Source organism: Belonocnema kinseyi, chromosome 6, assembly GCF_010883055.1.
Source record: "Belonocnema kinseyi isolate 2016_QV_RU_SX_M_011 chromosome 6, B_treatae_v1, whole genome shotgun sequence".
NCBI lineage: Eukaryota > Metazoa > Arthropoda > Insecta > Hymenoptera > Cynipidae > Belonocnema > Belonocnema kinseyi.
The window spans coordinates 96313606-96320607 of NC_046662.1; positions in this window are offsets into that span (position 1 = coordinate 96313606).

A 7002-nucleotide genomic window follows, 5' to 3' on the forward strand; every position below is an offset into this window, starting at 1 on the left:
GCGAAACTATTTTAACTGCAAACGAAATGTTGCGCTACAATGTTACAATGGAGGCAAAAAGCCATCAACGGCAAGCACCCCAAAACGTTAGATCAACATGATGTGGATAGTGAGGCATCCAATATTTGGCTAAGAAAGGGTGTTCTGTATCCAGAGACTGAAGGATTCGTTATTGCGATACAGGAAAAAGTTGTCTGCACCAGGAATTATATCAAACACGTGTTACATCAAGACATGGTTGACTGGTGCCGATTATGTTGAGATATTAGCAAATCCATCGAGCACATTTATTTATGGCTGTCGCGTGATGGCTCAGGGGGAATATACGCACAGACGCAATGATGTAGCGTGTATTATACATTAACAACATGCCATAATCCTATGACTGGTAAAAGAATGGATGCCTTTCTGTAAATACATTCCAATGCTTGTTTTAGAAAGCGAAGATTATATCTTATATTCACATGTTTCTATCCAAACGGATCATTACATCCGGGCCAATCGACCTCACATCTTGATGCGAGAAAAAAAGGTGGAAGAGTCTACAGTATCATCTACATTGCTTGTCCACTTAACCGAAATTTGCAGTCAACCTATACAACTAAGATCCACAAGTATAGCAAGTTAAGGCATGAAGTAAATACCAAATGGAGGAATTTGAATCATGCATCTCCTCATCTTATTGTGATTTCAACTACAGGCAATGTGCACGCAAGATGCACTGAACATCTTGAACATTTAGGAGTCAATAGAGTATAGGCAGCAGCTCAGAAGGCGGTTTCATTAAACACCTGTCGCATTATAAGAAACTTTCTTGGCCATCAGGAAGCAAACGACTAAAACCTGTGGAGTGGCAGATGGTAGCTCTAAAAAGACATCCAGAGGTAACTGCTGTCACCTCCAACGCTCACGGCCGCTGGTGATTGAATATCTACGATATCAGCGCAGGAGGTTTCAAGCATCGTATTGGATTTACATATAACATCCTAACCTCATCAGTCACTTGACTTACTATCGGCGAGATAATTCGAGTCCTCTGGCTTTGGCGTTGGATAAGTATGTGAAGAAAAAATGTTAGGTTAATGAAAGAGGTATCATTTTAAAAGTGCAAATGTTGCACGTTAATGAGCCGAAAAGTAATATTCCAAAAAATTATTTGTAGCTTACAGATCTGAAAATCTGATGAAAAGTAAGGAAATTTGATAGCTTTTAAAAACAGTGAACTGTGAAGCATAGTTTTTTATAGAAAAAATAATATGGAAAATCTGAAAAAAAATCATGGTGATACATTAAACATTTCTGAACAGATTGCCGTCGAAAAATTTTAAAAATATAAATAATTGTTTGTTTTTGTGAATAAATATGCGAGCGCACTATCATTAGTTCTAATGGAGATTATGAAGTGTTTTAAATTGGAGGGAGTTAGTTGAACTATCTGTAATAATTTACAATTTGAAGAAAGTATGTGCTTCTTGTTGTCTTCGTTCAAATTAAGATATTTGAAGTCAGTTTTTTATATAGGAAAGCAAGTGCGAGAGCCCAGCATCGTGCCGTTTTTTCAGGGGATTGGCCTCAGTTTTCCTCAACACAGGGAAAGGGTTTGAAGGCCAGAGTGAGGCTCGGAGGCACAAGTTGGGTAGGTCGGGCTGAGGAAAACCGAGGACGATCCCCTGAAAAAAGGTACCACGCTGGGCTCTCGCACTTGCTGTCCTATATAAAAAACTGACTACAAATATCGCAATTTGTACGAAGACAACAAGAAGCATATACTTTCTTCAAATTGTAAATTATTACAGATAGTTCAACCAACTACATCCCATTTAAATCACTTCATTATCTTCATTATAACTGAAGATAGTGCGCTCGTATATTTATTCACAAAAAATGAACCATTATTTATATTTTACACATTTTTCGACGGCAATCTGTTCACAAATGTTTAATATACCACCATGATTTTTTCAGATTTTTTCTATTATTTTTTTTATAAAAAACTATGCTTCAAAGTTCACTGTTTTTAAAAGCTATCAAATTTCCTTACTTTTCATCAGATTTTCAGATCTGTAAGCTACAAATAATTTTTTGGAATATTACTTTTCGGCTCATTAACGTACAAAATTTGCACCTTTAAAATGATACCCCTTTCATTGACCTACTATTTTTTCTTCACATACTTATTCAACGTCAAAGCCAGAGGACTCGAATTTTCTCGCCGATAGTAGTCCGTGGCTATAACCACGGACTATATTATATAGCCGCGGTTATACATTATAATGTATAACCGGGTTCACGCGAGTAAAAGTATTGAATAAAATAATAAATCTTTATTAAATTCTTAAAAAAGGATACGTACATATCGGTCGGAGATAACATGATAGCCAAATAAAGTTTTTGGAGAAATTTCAGGATTTAAGAATACCTTTTTTTAAGAAAGTGTTTTGCTTACAGTCATTGCTAATGTATCGAGAATACGCTGCAAATTTCAAGTCATATCGCTGAGGACTAGCAATTGCAAGACGGAGGTCGAGGGTAACAGCAAGATAACTCGAGGCCTCCCATTTGCAGGTGTGCCTTTTTTGCTTTGCTGAACCGACCGGGACCGCCTGGGAAGGGCGAATATATTATTAAAACTCTCCTAAGATAATTGTAGGGGGGATTCTTGAACTTTTATAAACAAATTACGTACACCGGGAATCCTGGTAGATTTTGGAGACATTTTTCAAGATATCCAATTTCCTGCTGCGATATTCTAGGTATATGCAAATGATATCATCTTAGAGGGTGGGATTGCGCCAAAAAAAGCGAGATTCGTAAAAAGTCTAAAAGAAGACTTGCAGGAATTTTTTTACTTTATATATCAAAAATGCTATGAAGAAATAAAAAATTCCTACTTTTAGCATATAACAACGCGAGATATGGAAGTAATTCTGAATAAAGTTTTTTATTTTTTTATTTTACAGTAGCTCAGAAAATATACATTTAAAAATGTCTGTCGAAAATCGCGCGCGAGCGTCACGATGCGAATTTGTATCTCAACGCCTAAAGAGATTTGAGCAATTTAATATTTAACTATACTTAATTACGTAGAAAATTCATAATATGAAGATGCATATATGCATCTTTAGTTTTTCTTTAGAAAAACTGGGATTTATAAGAGATTTTTTAGCTAAAGTTTCATTCAAGCATTCTGAGGGGAGTTAAGAATAAATATTCGGTCGCGAATCGTTGGTCATCCGACATAGCGCGGATTTCGTACATTTCTCGACTGAAAATTGGCATACTAAAACCGCAATATTTCATGTGTTTTGATTTTTTGTAATACAGGCACAATTTCTTGTTCCGTCCGCACGTAATACACTGACAAGTAATTGAAAAGAATTCTTAATATTTTCTAATTATTTTCGAAATATGCTAAATTTTTAAAGAATTCCATATAGAATTCAATTTCTAAAATTTAATTGGGAATGGCTAAGGAATTCATAGTCAATTTGGAAGAATTCCAAAGAATTCGAGGTGAATTCTAAAGAGTCAATAATGAATTCTACAAAATTATTGAATCTAAAGACGTCAAGGTATATATTCCAGGGAATGTAAAGAGGATTTCAATGAATTCAAGGGAGTACTGATTAAGAGTTCATTATGATTTCCAAAGATTTAATAGTTAATTCTACAGAATTCCACAGAATTTAATCAAAATGACTTCAAAATAAATACTAACTGCAACAATATTTTCCCTGCAGTTTGTATTGGAATAGCGCCAATTTGGATCAAAGGCTGCATGCAAAATCTGAACTTATAAATGTATAATTGTCATTATTCACCTCTGACGTCATTTTTATATATACTAGGGTGCTAAAGCTACTTCCACCCCCTCAGAGGTCACCATGCTCGATGGAAACTACTTTAGGCTCGCTCTACATTTACAAGCATAAGAAAAGGATGAAATCATGTATGTGTTATAAAAACTTTTGTAATAGGTTATATATCTTATTTTGATAGTTTTGTTTTAAGATATATGTAACACTTAGTACATTGGGATTGAACAATCTCGAAATGCAGTTAAATATAATACAACAAACAATTTCCTTAGAATAATAGGTTTAAAATGCAAGACATACATAAAGTGTATATATACGATATTATATTGCTATACTTACCAAAAAAAGTTACGAAAAAGGCTAAAGTCAAGATCAGGGTAATAGCGAATTTCATTTTCTCTGAATCTAGAGAAAACTGCGCCGTTGAGAACTTTAAGAGCAACTGATTACTCTGATGCTTTATTTGATTATATCAGGTAAAACTCACAGTAGTCTTAGGGAAGCATCAATATACGAGTGAGACGCTAGTAGATGATGCATAAGAGCGTCTCTGTCGTACTCATGAATGTGACCTCAATAAGTGTAGACCAGTAATTGCTCGTTATCTCATTTAAATTATGTCACATGTTAGTAGCATGGCTTAGGGAGGTGAACATTGTTCTTCTGAGAAATTTTTATTTCATCATCTTTTTTTTTCTCTTTAAAGGCATTCATGCGGTACCGATTTATTATCATTAACATATAATAATATATTAAGTGATATATTGAGTAATATGATTATATATTATATTAATAATAATTGAATAGACTTTGATACGCAGCAGTGTATAACTGTATACTTACTATTGGCGAGAAAATTAGAGTCCTCTGGCTTTGACGTTCAATAAGTATGTGAAGAAAAAATGGTGGGTTAATGAAAAAGGTCTCATTTTAAAGGTGCAAATGTTGTACGTTAATGAGCCGAAAAGTAATATTCCAAAAAATTATTTGTATCTTACAAATCTGAAAATCTGATGAAAAGTAAGGAAATTTGATAGCTTTTAAAAACAGTGAACTTTGAAGCACAGTTTTTCATTGAAAAAATAATAGGAAAAATCTGAAAAAATTCATGGTGGTACATTTCACATTTCTGAACAGATTGCCGTCGAAAAATTTGCCAAATATAAATAATTGTTCGTTTTTTGTGAATAAATCTGCGACCGCACTATCTTCAGTTCTGATGAAGATAATGAAGTGATTTAAATTGGAGGTAGTTAGTTGAACAATCTATAATAATTTACAATTTGAAGGAAGTATGTGCTTCTTGTAGTCTTCGTACAAATTGCTATATTTGAAGTCAGTTTTTTATATAGGAAAGCAAGTGCGAGAGCCCAGCATCATGCCGTTTTTTCAGGGGATCGGCCTCGGTTTTCCTCAACACAGGGAAAGGGTTTGAAGGCCAGAATGAGGCTCGAAGGCACAAGTTGGGTAGGTCGGACTGAGGAAAACCGAGGAGGATCCCCTGAAAAAGGTACCACGCTGGGCTCTCGCACTTGCTGTCCTATATAAAAAACTGACCACAAATATCGCAATTTGTACGAAGACAACAAGAAGCACATACTTTCTTCAAATTGTAAATTATTACAGATAGTCTAACTAACTACCTCCAATTTAAATCACTTCATTATCTTCATTAGAACTGAAGATAGTGCAGTCGCATATTTATTCACAAAAGACGAACAATTATTTATATTTTGCAAATTTTTCGACGGCAATCTGTTCAGAAATGTTTAATGTACCACCATGAATTTTTTCAGATTTTTTCCTATTATTTTTTCAATGAAAAACTATGCTTCAAAGTTCACTGTTCTTAAAAGCTATGACATTTCCTTACTTTTCATCGGATTTTCAGATCTGTAAGGTACAAATAATTTTTTGGAATATTACTTTTCGGCACATTGACTTACTACATTTGCACCTTTAAAATGAGACCTTTTTCATTAACCTACCATTTTTTCTTCACATACTTATTGAACAAAGCCAGAGGAACTAAGTAGGGTGGTACCATCGGTACCAAGGGCAAGAGCGGGCTAATGCAAAAATAAATTACAAATTTATGAATTTTTAATTTTAAGTAAAAATCTTACAATTTCATTTAAAAACTTTTTTTTAATTGAATCTGCAGTGCTATTTTCATTTTAGTTGAGAGGGCGCAAATTTGCTATAGTTACGGCTTTGGATCCATGTAAAATATAAGAAAACAAGACGTGTCTTCTACATCTACAAAACGATATAATACATTATTTAGAGATGCTGTGACCAACCTGGACATAATTTTGCCTACAAAATTCTGTTTACATTTAAGAATCATAAATCAATCGTCACATATTTTCTTACAGTAAAAAAAATCTTCATTAAAATCTTATCTCCAGGATTTTGTATACTTTTCAGTTCCATAAAACAGCGGCGTAGCCAGGATTTTATTCGGGTGGTGGGGGGATTCGGTTTTTTAGGGGCTTCAGGTTCATGTATAGGCAAAGAGTGGGGGAAAAGGGAATTGAATAATGAAAATACTTAGTTTCGGGGGTGAGTCTTCAGCCCCCAAAGCCCACTCCCTTAACTACGCCGCTGCCATAAAACATACTTTAGGAACGATTAAATTGGACTTTCAACCCTGTCAGAGATCGGGAGCATGTACAATTTTAAAGAATAATACATTTTGTTGAATAAGTGCTCGAAAAAAATATAATACTTCTGCTAACAGCTAACAGCCAACTTCACGTCGTAGATTGCTGAGGGGAAAACAGGGGCCAATTGAAATCCAATTTTATTTCTGATTAACAGGAAGAAGGTATCATGTCTTATTATTTACAATCTAAAATTACTGCTAAACTTATTTTGGATTTGTGAAGAATGGAATTATCTGATTTTTCTTGTAAGTGACTAACATTAATGTATATGAAATTTAACATAGTCGCCTTTAATGGCGATTTCATGCGCTTGATATATAATTTTCAATACACATGGGTATATTAAATTTAATATTATTTTTAACAGTATATCTGAAGGCTCAGCTGACCCTTCCTATTGTAAGGAACCCTTCCTATCTGCTAACTGCTTTGAAATAAATTCAGGAGATTGGGATTTTAATATTTCCCGATTTTGATGCTGACGATTCTCATGATTTGAATAGATCGCGCTCCTC